The 14,047-nt window shown below is 39.9% G+C and overlaps 1 protein-coding gene and 1 pseudogene across 1 annotated transcript in view; one reads left to right on the top strand and one right to left on the bottom strand.

Annotated features, from left to right (window-relative positions):
• Positions 1 to 14,047, top strand: part of IMPG2 (interphotoreceptor matrix proteoglycan 2) — a 164,628-nt gene that overhangs the window by 130,357 nt on the left and 20,224 nt on the right. The gene's annotated exons all lie outside the window — the stretch shown is intronic.
• On the bottom strand, positions 10,674 to 11,471 carry LOC110582693 (annotated as a pseudogene).

The raw sequence follows: 14,047 nt of genomic DNA, 5'->3' as shown, positions 1-14,047 counted from the left end.
TGGAATTTGATATGTTCTACCTAACCTCTGGGGCTTTGTATATGATGTTCTTTATGTCTGGAGTCGTCCCTTCCTCTTCCCATCCCCCAACCCTCTCTTTGTGCTCTTGTTCTTGCTCTGCCCTGACTGCCTTCGTTCCTACTCTTTTGTTAAGTTTGAGTCTTGAGGCCATTTCTTTCCTCTGAGCACCTTTCCTTGATGATACAAATAAGTGCCCATCCTCTGTGTGCACAGCATCCTGAGCTTCCCTACCGTACAACTTGCTTGTGGCACTCAGTCTGTGAGGAGAGGACTGTATCTGTCCAGGTCATTGTGAATCCTCAACAATGTCTAGCATAGGCTGTGAATGAATGAATGAACCAGTGAATGAATACATATGGAGACTAGGAGTAAGGGGGGTGAATTGGTAAACTGGAGAATCTTCACTAAAAAATGTGGTAAGAGAAAATAAAGACACATGCTTGATTCTAGGAGAATGGACCAAAGCCAGAGGGGAGGGATAAGAGGGATGATTTTTAAATAAAGCAAACGCCTTTCAACCATATTGTTCCCTGGCCCAGACTCCATGGAGTCGTGCTTAAGTCCCAGGGCAAGGCGATCGCCTGTGTGATAGCAGTCATTCCAGGGGTAAAGTCTGTCCCTTCACAGCGTGGCCATGGCAGTCTGAGAACAGGTGCTGTCATCTTGAGTGGGTTGTGATCGTGTAGCTCACAACCCTGTAGTTGTCCAAGACAGGCACTGTCATGTTTGTGAGCTTGGGCAGGACAGAGGAAAAAGGCAGCTATTCATGGCAAATACAAACTAGAGTTCTTGTACCCACTGAAGGCTCCCAGCACTCTTTGAGATTTATCTAAGAGGGGACCAGAGTTTTGGCAGAGTTGTTGGAGAACAAAGGCCACAAATCCTGTTTATAACATATGGTGACCCTATTTTTACCCTCCAGTTGGTGTGGCCTGGGAGACATTGACTGTAACCATATTTACTAGCTTCTTTGTTTAGGATACTCATAAATAAAGATGATGGCTAATTCTTCCTCATGCCCTCTGCAGGGTCGTTTATAGTTTCTCTCTGCAATTAAATTGCAGGCTCTGAAAGAGCAGAGAACTTTATGAGGCAGAGGAAAATCTGATAAACTGGCCTTGTCCTCACTTGGAGCAGGCTTATGACCATACGTCATGTAATGGTGTTATTTATTAGCATTTTTAGGAGAAACTATTTGCTTCTAATAATGGAAGAACTTTCAGATAATTAACTGTGCTTGCTTCTAATTAAAATAGCCTACAGTTGCACAAAATAGGAAAGCTATGACTCTCCTGCTTTGAATTTGAATTTGAATAACAATGAGTGAATGAGGGATGAGATTATATGAGGAACACATTCTGATGTCCCTTAATGGTATATTTTTTTCTCTTTAGTATCTAATGCAATGCTAACAGTTAACATCTTCCTACTGAGACAGTAAATGAAAGAAGAAACAATGTTGTTTACAAAAATATTTTTTATATTTGTTTTTGACCATAATTGAAAAGTAAATAGTTGTAATGGGTGGGTAGAAGCAGGGTTAAGATACTTATGGTATCTTAATAGAGTAATTAGCATTTCATGTGCCTCTCAAATTTATTTGCAAATATGAATTTACATAAAGGCTGTGGGCCATTTGTAAAATGAGGCTGGGACTGACCTGCTCCTTTCCCCAGGTTCTCTTGACCTGGGTCATACATCATAGCCACCTGGGAACATTTAATCCCCTGATCTGAGATTGTGTCCCTGGCCAATTAAACCAGAATCTCTAGGGTGGGCAGGCATCACCTTTTTAATAAAATTTCCCAGGTGATTTTAATGTGTATCCCAGGATGAGAACCACTATTCTGGAATGTACAAAAATTATTTGCAGACCCTGGAATGTTAACAGTAGAGACCGGATTTCAGGAAAATGCCGTAGGTCTCTGAGAGAGAGTTTTCTACGAAGACCTGGAAGACCGAACAAGGTGGTGGTTGGTGGCATTTGTTAGTCAGCCATCCTGCCAGCTCTGTGCATGTGTGTAGTGTACCCACAGACCCAGCAAGAGGGCCCTGCATGTTACACGCATCTGCGCGGAAAGAGGCCAGTGCTTTTTTCCAGTGTCTTAGGAAAGTTTTTTGATGCTTGGTAACCTGTTGAGGGAATGTGAATTATGGAAAAGGAAATAATGAGCCAAACCTCGCCTTTCAAATATGTGTGTGTGTGTGTGTGTGTGTGAGAGAGAGAGAGAGAGAGAGAATGAGAGTGAGAGTGATAGAAAGCGTGAAGGGGAGAGGGAAGGAGATGGAGGTAGAGAGAGAGAGAACGTGAGAGTGTCTTGAGACTCAATTTTCCTGGGAACTCATCCTGACTAAGCATAAAATACAGAAGGAACACTTGCACTTTGCAGAAACACTGGCACCTGGGTTAATCATTTGAGATCACTGTGGCAGTTCTGCAGCTCCAGGGGCTGCAGCGGGTGGTGGGGAGGCCAGTGGAGGGCCAGATGGATTGTGGAGTCTTCTCTACCGGACTTGTGGAGCTTGGATGTGAAATCCTTGCTTAGCTAGTTTTGGTGGTAAGTGAAAGAGTTGTATCACCCAGCAACACCACTTTGGATTCTCGGATAATTTGGGGGAGGCAAGGACTCCTCAGGACTGCTTGGTTTGCAGGATCTTGGAAGATTTTATGGACCACTTGGATTCCACTTCACCACAGGAGGCAGGCAATGTCCTGGCCTAAGGCTGACTCAGAGAGGGAAACTTCCATGAAGATTTTATGTCTCAATAATGTGTCCTCTATGGTGTCCTCCCAATCCCACCCACTTAGTCACATTATAGCTCATATTGTATTAATAGGACAGGCCGGGGGAGAAACATCTGCTGTGCATCTTGTCCTAATGGCATCTCTGACAGCTGGTCCATAACTCCTTTCTAAGTCCTTTCCTGGAGCAAGGTTAGCTTTGCACTTGAAGACCTCAGGTTCCCTGCATTTTATAGGGAAGGTCATGGGTTCCTACTTGGGAGTCCTGAAAATGCAAAGGTGAGAAGGTATGGTGATGATAAATTTGTCTAAATGGGTTGGGACTAAAGAAGGAAGAAATGTAATAATTTGCAAATATCCATTCAAGACCATTCTACTCAGAGAAGATGTTTCATTCATGCTTTGATCATGAAGATGGAGTTGAAGGTTTTTCTTGAGGTCTGGTTCATTCATTTTATTTTCCACTTGTTTAATACCAAGCTTCAGCAGCCTCTGCCTTCTGCAACCTAAACGCACCAATAATCTTCAGTGTCACTAATTACTGTGATGCTATAGGAATTATAAAGTCTTGCTGTGGGAACCTCCGTAGTTTCCCTTTTTATTTCACAAAACAATGATAGGGTGACAGTAACAGCTTTTGGAGTGGAATTTCAGCCTTGAGTAGCACCTCAGGGGAATGACCTGGAGTCTCATTCATTCTATTTGAATTGGGCTACAATAGATTCAGCCTGGGAGTGAGTCTTCAGTAAGATCACTGAGATTTTGCTTTTAATATTAGTGGTGCTGTGGCTGTGAACCCCATTCTCTTGGGTTATACACTGATACAGAGTAACTGAATATGTCTTTGTCAAGTGCTTACTAGTTGAAGGTTATATGGGTGCAGCATAGGAATCTGTACTCATGGAAGTTTCTCTTTCTTTAGGAAAACAAGTCACGGAACCTTAACTTGTAGGGGAAGATAGAATATAGTATATATCACCATAGACAGTTAAGAATATAAGTGGGTAGGAACAGCTGGAGAAAGTTGCTTGGACTAGGTAAGATTGAGAAAGGCTCTGAAGGCTGGGAAGGATAAATGAAAAGGTGAAGGATATGGCATTTTGGGATGGGAAAATAATTAAGCAAAGGTATGGAGATAGGAAAGAGGATGATATATTTCAGGGACAATGAGGAGACTATTAGCTAGAATATTCATTCCCTAGGGTTGCTATAACAAACTACCACAAATTTGGTCCTTTAAAACAATAGAAACATATTCTCTCACAGTTATGGAGGGTAGAAGTCTGAAATCAAGGTGTTGGCAGAGTTGGTCCCTTCTGGAGGCCTTGAGGGAGAAACCATTCCATGCCCCTCTCCTAGCTTCTAGGTGTTTGTCAGCAGTCTTTGGTGTTCTTTGGCTCATAGATGCACTACTCCAGTTTCTGCCTCTGTCTTCACATGTCTTCTCCCCTGTGTCTCCATGTGTTAAATTTCCCTCTCCTTTCTCCACAAGGACACCAATCATTGGATTTAGGACTCACCCTAAATCCAGAGTAATCTTACCCAAAGATCCTTAATTACATTTGTAAAGATGTTATTTCCAAAAAAAAGATCATAATCATAGGGGTTAGGACTTAGACATATCTTTTGGAGGAGACACTATCAACCCACTACAGATAGCAAAAGGGAGTAAGGTTGGATGGACGGAAGAAGTCTGACTGTGGCAGGTCCTAAACTAAAAAAAAATACTGTAGTGGGGATTCTAGTATAAACATCTCAGTTATCAGTCAAAATGGATGTGTTTGGAGGAAAGATCATGGGCTAGCTCATGTAGGGTCATTTGCATCAAAGACTGGGGAGAAATCATTATGAAAGAAGGAAGAGTAGGGTACATGTGATGGTTAATTTTATGTGTGTGTGTGTGCGATGGTTAATTTTATGTGTCAGTTCGACTGCACCACAGGGTGACCCAATTAAACATTGTTTCTGGATGCATCTGTGAGAGAGTTCTGGATAAGATTAGTATTTAAATTGGTGTACTCAGAAAGGTAGACTGCCCTCTCCAATGTGGGTGGACATCATCATCCAATCAGTTGAGGGCCTAAATATGGAGGTGGAGGAAAGAGGAAATCCTCCTTTTATCTTTCTGCCTGCTTGCTGAACTGGGACATTGGTCTTCTCCTGCCCTTGAATTGGAATTTATACCATTGGCTTTCCTGGGTCTCTGCAGATTGTGAGATTTCTCAGCCTCCATAACCATAAGCCAATTCCTTATAATAACCCCCTTATAATAACCTCCTAATACAGTGCATAAGGACTATAGGTCATCATCAGTGGTAAGAGGTGATTTGAGTACATCATGGGTAATTTTCTCAGATTGGTCTCTAGCTTAACCCTCTTGGACCCCTATCTGGATCTTAAGCCAGAGCCGGGGTGAAGCCTGCATAAAACTGAGGTCACAAGGCAGGACTATGTTCCATTCTAGCATAAAGTAGGTAGACAGAGTAATGACCTATCAGATTTTCAGAGCACCTAGTAGTGGAATATTGTGCTTTGGAAGTAATAGGGACAAAAGTTTTCTCCTCAGTTACCTGAAAGTTAGGATCAGGAAGGACCTGGAATCAATGTAGCCAATATCAGGAGCAAACAAGGTTGGCCAAAACATGGGTGTACCACACAATATGTTAAGCAAGAAAACACCATACCATGTCCTTCCTGATGCCTGCTTCTTCCTGCCTAAAAGTTTTTGTGGGTCTGTCTTGCCTTCCCAACTGTGTTACAACCTCCATGAGAACAATAATCATGTTTTAGGATTATATGTTGGACACACAGTACATAATTAATAAATGCTTGATGGATGAATAGAAACAGATCACTGATTTGCCTTACCATCTATCAGCTTCCTTATTCTTTCCAGAACTTATAAACAAACAAATTAACATGAACATATCTCAACTCTATACATTAATGATGGTGGAGGAGGTTTTGTTGTAAAATGGACGGATGACATGCCATTGTAGGGATTTTTTTTTTTAAAGATTTTATTTATTTATTTGACAGAGAGAGACACAGCGAGAGAGGGAACACAAGCAGGGGGAGTGGGAGAGGGAGAAGCAGGCTTCCCGTGGAGCAGGGAGCCGGATGCAGGGCTCGATCCCAGGACCCTGGGATCATGACCTGAGCAAAAGGCAGATGCTTAACGACTGAGCCACCCAGGCGCCCCACCATTGTAAGGATTTTTGTTGCCCTATAAATTTCTGGGCCTAGACTGCCGACCACATAAACTATGGTTGACTTGATGGAATCGGGACACTGGGTAGGAAGGTGAGACTCAATGAGAGTATCAAAACTCACTCACTAAAGGGTGTTACTCAGAAGCACTTCCATTCTTTTCAAAAGCAACTAGAGAATGGAGGGTGTACAAATTGTGTGAGATGTGGCTCTAGTTTATTAGAGCTGAGGCTTAACATGAGACTTCACATGAAGTTTGCTTTTTTTTTTAAGATTTTATTTATTTATTCATGAGAGACAGACAGAGAGAGAGAGAGAGAAGCAGGCTCCCAAGGATCAGGGAGCCCGATGTGGGACTCGATCCCAGGACCCTGGGATCATGACCTGAGCCGAAGGCAGACGCTTAACCATCTGAGCCACCCAGGCGCCCTTCACATGAAGTTCTTAACATTTAGATTCATTTAATGTTTCAGCATTTTTCTTCAGAAAAAAATAGAAATAAATTGTTTTGAGAACTAATGTACACCAAAATCTGAATGAATCTCAGGAAAGATAAATTTCATATTATTGCAACAATGGCATGATACAAGTGATACTTTATTATTACACAAATGATATCATACAGATGATACAGTATTATTATAAAAAATATTTGCCCGTAACTTGTGCCATCTTGGTGTTTAATATTACCACTAAAGAGCAGAGAGGTCCTGCACAGCAGAGAAAACCAACAACAAAATGAAAAGACAACCTACCAAATGGGAGAAAATATTTTCAAATCATATATTTGATAAGGGGTTAATATCCAAAATATATAAAGAACTCATACAACCCAATAGCAAAACCCAAAAAACAACCAGTGTGATTAAAATATGGGCAGAGGATATGGATACACATTTTTTCAAAGAAGACACACATATGGCCAACTGGTACATGAAAAGGTGCTCAACATCACTAATTATCAGTGAAATGCAAATTAGGGCCACAATGAGATATTACCTCCCACCTGTTAGAAAGGCTATTATCAAAAAGACAAACAATGACAGGTGTTGGTGAGGATGTGGAGAAAAGGCAATCCTTGTGCACTGTTGGTGGGGATGTATATTGGTATAACCACCATGGAAAATAGTATGGAGATTCCTCAAGAAATTAAAAATCAAATACCATATGATCTGGCAATTCCACTTTTAGATATTTATCTGAAAAAAATGAAAACACGGATTCAAATGAAAGCACCCCCATGTTAATTGTGGCATTATTGACAATAACCAAGACATAGAAGCAACCTAAGTGTCCATCTATGGATGAATGGATAAAGAAGATGTGGTATATATACACAAAATGAAACATTATTCAGTCCTAAAAAAAGAATGGAATCTTGCCATTTGCAGCAACATGAATGGGCTCTGAGAGCATTATGCTAAATGAAATAGGTCAGACAGAGAAAACATATACCTGTATTATCTCACTTATATTTGGAATCTAAAAAAATCCCAGAACAGAGCTCATAGATGCACAGAGAACAGATTAGTGGTCGCCAGAGGCAGGGAGTGGAGGTTGGGTGAAATGGGTGAAGGTGGTCAAAAGGTACAAATTTCCAGTTATAAATAAGTCATAGGGGTATTATGTTTAGCATGGTGACTGTAATAACTATATTGTATATTTGAAAGTCACTGAGAGTAGATCTTAAATGTTCTCATCACAAGAAAAAAGTTTTTAATTATGTGTGGTGACAGATGTTAACTAGACTTATTGTGGTGATAATTTCACAATATATACAAATAACAAATCATTATGTTGTACACCTGAAACTAATAGAATGTCATATGTCAGTTATAGCTCAAAAAAAAGGAGATGAATAGCTCAAAGGATATTGAAGAAGTATTTTAACAGGAGTGACCGCCATAGAGGTTCTCAGTTTCTTGAGTCTGTTTTCTTTCTAGAGGTAAGGATAATTTATAAGCTGTTAACTTTGTATGCTCTGCATGAACTCTTGGAAAAGTTTCAGACATGTATTGAATTTAGGCTTTTTTTTTAACTACCAAAGATTCCAAAGAGAAGGGAGAAATTAACCAGAACGAACGGTTTATTACAAGAGCAACTTTTATGATTAAAATATCATTAGCCATGGTTCAGAATATTAGGTTAATAATTTCTTTAATATAGCCATTTGTCATTTATAGACACCAATCCATTAACCTGCGTTATCAACTCTGTTTTCCCTTCAATAACACTTAGGTTTTGAGGCAAACAAAGATTTTTTTCTGGCTTGTGGTTTTTTTTTTAAATTATTATGTTATGTTAATCACCATACATTACATCATTAGTTTTTGATGTAGTGTTCCATGATTCATTGTTTGCGTATAACACCCAGTACTCCATGCAGAACGTGCCCTCTTTAATACCCATCACCAGGCTAACCCATCCCCTCATCCCCCTCCCTTCTAGAACCCTCAGTTTGTTTCTCAGAGTCCATAGTCTCTCATGGTTTGTCTCCCCCTTTGATTTCCCCCCCTTCATTCTGGCTTGTGTTTGTAAAAAACTTCTTGCAACTGCTTTATGTGCATTTACACATTTGAAAAGAAGGCAAAACTCATTACAGAGCCTTTATTCTTCTACAGTAACTATGTTAATTAATTTCCTGCCCATGAAAATATTTTTCCTTTTAATTAATTGTCATTTAGGTTCTCAACTTCTTCTTGTAATACTCTCCTGGATTACTTTACTACCTGCTATAAAGTTTTATGAAACTATTCATTACATGTTACAAAAACATTATTCTGGATCCAGATCTCTAAAGGCTTTTTAAAGAAACAATTTATAATCAAAATTAAAAAAAAAACAACTTTGTGCTTTTAAGGGTGTTATCAAGGAAGTAAAAAGACAATCCAAAGAATGGGATAAAATATTCACAATTCATATATTTAATAAGGGACTTGCATCCAGAATATGTAAAGAGCTCTTACACTCAGTAACAAAAAGACAAATAACCCAATTAAAAATGGGCAAAGGATTCAAATAGACATTTCTCCAAAGAAGATAGATATACAAATGACCAATAAACACATGAAAAGATGCTCAACATTATTAGTCATTAGGGAAATGCAAATCAAAGCCACAGTGAGATACCACTTCACACCCACTAGGATGGATGGTTATAATAAAAGATGACAATAAAAGTGTTAGTGAGGATTTGGAGAAATTGGAACCCTCATATATTGCTGGTAGGATTGTAAAATGGTGCAGCCACTTGGGAAATCAGATTGGCAATTCCTCAGGTGGTTAAATAGTTAACTGTATGAGCTAGCAATTCCACTCCTATGTATATGCTCTAGAGAATTGAAAACATGTGTCCACACAAAATTTATACACAAGTGTTCATAGCATTATTATTCATAATAGCCAAAAAGCAGAAACAACCCAAATGCCTGTCAGCTGATGGATGGATAAATAAAATATAATAAATCTGTACAAAGGGATATTATTGTGTTGTGTTATGGACTGAATTTTGCCTCCTGCCCAAATTCATAAGTTGATGTCCTTACCCCCAATATGATGATATGAGCAGGTGGGGCCTTTGGGAGGTAATTAGGTTTAGATGAGGTCATGACATCATGAGCCCCCATGATGGAATTATGCCCTTATAAGAAAAGGAAGAGCCTCTAGAGCTTCCTCTCTCCATCATGTCAGGACACAGTGAGAAGGTGGCCATCTACAAGCCCAAGGACTAAATCTGCCAGCACCTTGATCTTGGACTTTCCAGCCTCAAGAACTATGAGAACTAAATGTTTGTTGTGTAAGCCACCCAGTCTGTGGTATTTTGTTACAGCGGCTTGACCAAAGACAGGTTGTGTGAAGGAATGAAATATTGATACATGCTACACATGGATGAATCTTGAAAACATTATGTTAAGTGAAAGAAGTCAGACACCAAAAGTCACCAAAAAAAAAAAAAGAAAAAGAAAAGAAAAAAAGAGGGAGGAGGTCCATTAAAACCAATCCCAAATCAGCTAATGGAGGTTTGATTCAGCCTCAGCATTGCCAGTCATTTCTGTCATAGGAGTGGTTGTAAGAGAGGTCAGAACATCTCTCTTAGAAGCGGACAACTGTGCACACGCAGGACCTCCCCGTGTCTGCCTCGCACCTGGTGGGTTGGTGGGACCTGCTTACGCATGTGAACTGGGAAGTCTCAAGCAGAGGCTGAAACTGGTGTGATAGTACCTGAATGTTGTATCGCCTTTTTTTTTTTTTTTAAACTGGTCCAACAGTCTTGTCTTTACTTAAAATCTTTTGGCAAGGAAAAGAATGCAAGTAATTAGACTTAATCTGATACACTAGCTTCTTAGTTCTAAAAGTACTTGCAATAAAAGCCAATTTTCCTTTGGATGAGGATGGTAGCAGTTCTTAATTACTGAAATCCCTTGTCCTAATTATACTGAAATCCCCATAAATGAGTAACAGCAAGTGTCATGAGGCTACCTGAAAATTTTCTCTTAAATTTATTTCCTTGATTGTGGAAACATAAACATAGCATAAAATTTACCATTTTAACTATTTTTAAGCGTACAGTTGAGTGGCATTAAATACATTGTCATTGTATATGAGGTTACTTTTTGAAATTTATCTTTTACTTGGTTGCCTTTTTCCTTCAAAATAGAAAAGTGCACTCAAAGTCCTTGCACATCCAGTTCAGTGATAATCAGTATTCTTGTAGGAGAACCCTGACACCAATCAGATAATTCTGAATTACTTCATTTACTACTTCTTGGGTAGGTTGTATGAAGTCTGGGTTAGCAAATTCTGGATGAAAAAGATCTCAGGTCCCAAGGATCTGTCATAACCAACGTCAGTGGAAAATTCTTTCTTTGAGATTGCCTTGATTCCAGGAGACTGTTTAATCCACTTGGCTCTCCTGTGTCATACTTGTTAAATTCTTTTCCTAAATCAGGGCAGACGTAACTACAGCACTTCTTTACTTCCATAGCTGTTTCCAGGGATTGCTCTGGAGGAATTCCTACTTCACAGCCTCTCAGCAGTTGCTGAATGAAATACGTTGTAGCTCGCCCTGTGATTGGAGTGCGCTTGCCCCAGCTGCCGACCACATGTCCTTCAACTGCAGGAAGGACAGGAGTGACACCATCTTCACTATCTGGTACCACACCAGTCACTCTCAATTTTCTTACTTGTTTTGATGTTTGGTATGCTGCCAATGCAAGAGTAGCCTGCATGGCTATGTACAAGCCTGGAGTTTTGAAGGGCTCAAATGTTATTTCAGCAATATATTCTGTTCTCTGGAGCATTCAGTGGAAGTTTAATCAGAAGGAAGCAGACCTTCAAATTCTTGAAGAAAGACCTGCAAATTCTCCTTTAAGTATTTAAAGAACACTTGCTCCATACACCTTTCCATCAAGTGACAGTCTTCAACTATACCATAGTGGGTTGGCCACTTCATGGTACATGTTGCTTTTCCTATTAGTTCATGCCCAGTAAAGAAATCCAGGTTCACATTGCCTTTTCCCAGGAAGCTAAGATGGCCATAAATGTCCACGTCCCAGTCAGATCCAGGCTGGCCCACAGCCAGAGTATTCTGTATAATTGTTTTGAATGGAGGTTATAGGGGAAGCAGGATAACAATTTGATTTCCAGGTTATTGTTTGCATCATTATTATTCTTTTTTACCTTTTTTTGTTTCAAATTTTTGTTTAAATTCCCAGTTAGTTAACATATAATGTAATATTGTTTCCAAGAGTAGAATTTAGTGATTCATCACTTACAAATAATACCCAGTGCTCATCACAACAAATACCCTTCTTAATACTCATCACCCATTTCGCCCATCCCCTGCCTACCTCCCCTCAGTGACTCTCAGTTTGTTCTCTATAGTTAATAGTCCCTTGTGGTTTGCCTCCCTCTCCTTTTTTTCTTCCTTCCCCTATGTTCATCTCTTTTGTTTTTTAAATTCCACATATGAGTGAAATCATATAGTATTTGTCTTTCTCTGACTGACTTACTATAGCCAAAGTATGGAAAGAGCCCAAATGTCTATTGACTGATGAATGGATAAAGAAGATGTGGTACACACACACACACACACACACACACACACACACACACACAATGGAATATTACACAGCCATCAAAAAATGAAATATTGCCATTTGCAATGATGTGGATAGAGCTAGAGTGTATTATGCTAAGTGAAATGAGTCAGTCATCACTTGTTTTAAAAGGCCTAAAATTCAAGACTAGGCTAGACAAAGGTGTCGCTCTTATTTTTCTTTAAAGATTTTATTTACCTGAGAGAGAGAGACAAAGATAGTGAGAGAGAACATGAGCAGGGAGGAGAAGGAGAAGTAGGCTCGACGTGGGGCTCGATCCCAGGACTCTGGGATCATGACCTGAACCTAAGGCAGACACTTAACCAACTGAGCCACTCAGATGCCCCAGGTGTCACCCTTAATTTTGACAAGAGTCTAACATAGGTAGATTAGAAATAAATTATAGAAAGAGGCAAATAGAGCCTGCACCTAGGCTAAGAGCACTTAGGAGAATAAAAGTGTCAGAGATGGATGAGATCACAAATAATGCAATTCAAGTGTGGTCACAAATGCAATGTGTAGGTTGAATATACTGGTAGACGGTGATGTATTTGGAGGTTGACTGGGAAAGATGCATATGAGGGAAAGTTGAATTTGCAGAGGTTATTGCAATAAGTGTATTTCAATGAATTAGCTCTCTAGGCGATGCTCTTAAACCCAGGAGCACATCTGAATGATGGTTTTAACCACATGGTTAAAACAGTTGTCTGTGTTCCACCTGAGGCCTATTGAAATAGGCTTTCCAGGGATGGCATTTGTATTGTTGAAAAGCTTTATAGGAGATGGGTTGAGGAAGGGCTATTTGAGCTGGGGAAATCATTCTGCAGTGTTTCAGAAACTAGTTTCTACCTCTAAATAGCAGAAGGGTGGCCTGAAGAGTTAACAGTCTCACTCTAAAAAAGGGCAGGAATTGTTGTTTTTTACTCAGCAATCAAGGCAGATTGAGAACTTTAAGAAAGTAGTTCTGCAGGGGCGCCTGGGTGGCTTAGTCGTTGGGTATCTGCCTTCGGCTCCCAGGGTCCTGGGATTGAGCCCTGCATCGGGCTCCCTGCTCAGCGGGGACCCTGTTTCTCCCTCTCCCACTCCCCCTGCTTGTGTTCCCTCTCTCACTGTGTCTCTCTCTGTCAAATAAATAAATAAAATCTTAAAAAAAAAAAAGGTAGTTCTGCATTGCTAGGGATGTTTAAGAAAAATGCAAGTCAAAGAAGCCATGTGATGAAATGGGGTATGAGAGCAAGTCTTTGAGGACACTGAGCGGATCAGAAGCAGCTGGTGGGTTCCTGCCACTGGTATGCTGCTGGAGGCATCTTCTCGCTGGAGGAGGATGGCTCTCCAGAGCAAGGGAATGGGGATTGGTACAATGACAATGTAGTCTGAGACAGAATAAGACCAAATAGAAAAAACCAAAACAGGTCCAGGAATTGGTTCAAGTCTGACTCTGTGGCTAAAGAGGCAACTTTCGTTATTCTGGCTTGATCCCTAGGAAAGAAGCGTTGGTGACCAAAATGAGGATCACAACTGGGTACTATGTGTTTGTACTGAGTTGTGGGTGCATACAAGATGACTGCTTTATACATTGGGATATGAATGTATTCATAATACTTTATTATAATTATATTAAATTATAGTGCACTAAAACTCCATGAAGTCCGAGACCTTGTCCATTTTGTTCACTGCTCTATTCCCAGTATCTAGAAAAGTGCCTGGCACTTAGTAGATGCTTTTAGATTCTCAGTACATGTTGAATGAATCTACTGTTTCAAAGATGAAATTAAAAACAGCAGGAATACCTGAACCCACATAAACCCTATCATATCATTGACCCCTTAAAAGGGCACATATAAAATTGATGCTGAAGTTTGGTCTTAAGTTAGTTGTTTGTCTTCTTATTTATTCTACTGTTCTTTCTTGGTGAGAGTTAGCTTCTTAATTCTTTCTTTCCAGTGAAAGCCAATTGTCATATCCTTTATTCATA

This window comes from Neomonachus schauinslandi, chromosome 1 (genome assembly GCF_002201575.2).
Source record: "Neomonachus schauinslandi chromosome 1, ASM220157v2, whole genome shotgun sequence".
NCBI lineage: Eukaryota > Metazoa > Chordata > Mammalia > Carnivora > Phocidae > Neomonachus > Neomonachus schauinslandi.
This window is presented reverse-complemented; position numbering and strand designations above follow the sequence as displayed.